Below are 548 nucleotides of genomic sequence, written 5' to 3' on the forward strand. Positions count from 1 at the left end.
CGGTGGCCAGTCCCTCTGAGCGGGTCAGGGCTGCAGGGGCAAGTCCCTGTCAGCGGGTCAGGGCTGCGGGGGGACAGTGTCGCAGTGAGCGGGTCAGGGCTGCGGGGGGCAAGTCGCAGTGAGCTGGTCAGGTCTGCGGGGGCTCAGCACTCTGAGCGGGTCAGGGCTGCGGGGGCCAGTGCCTCTGAGCGGGTCAGGGCTGCGGGGGCCAGGCCCACTGGGCGGGTCAGGGCTGCGGGGGACAGTCCCTGTGAGCGGGACAGGACTGCGGGCGGCAAGTCCCTGTCAGCGGGAAAGGACTGCAGGTGGCAAGTCGCAGTGAGCGGGTCAGGTCTGCGGGGGCCAAGCCCTCTGAGTGGGTCAGGGCTGCGGGGGACAGTCCCTCTGAGCGGGTCAGGGCTGTGGGGGCAGCTCGCAGTGAGCGGGTCAGTGCTGCGGGGGACAGTCCCTCTGAGCGGGTCAGGGCTGCGGGGGACAGTCCCTCTGAGCGGGTCAGGGCTGCGGGGGCCAAACCCTCTGAGCGGGTCAGGGCTGCGGGGGACAGTCCC

Source organism: Stegostoma tigrinum, unplaced genomic scaffold (genome assembly GCF_030684315.1).
Source record: "Stegostoma tigrinum isolate sSteTig4 unplaced genomic scaffold, sSteTig4.hap1 scaffold_185, whole genome shotgun sequence".
Classification (NCBI taxonomy): Eukaryota; Metazoa; Chordata; class Chondrichthyes; order Orectolobiformes; family Stegostomatidae; genus Stegostoma; species Stegostoma tigrinum.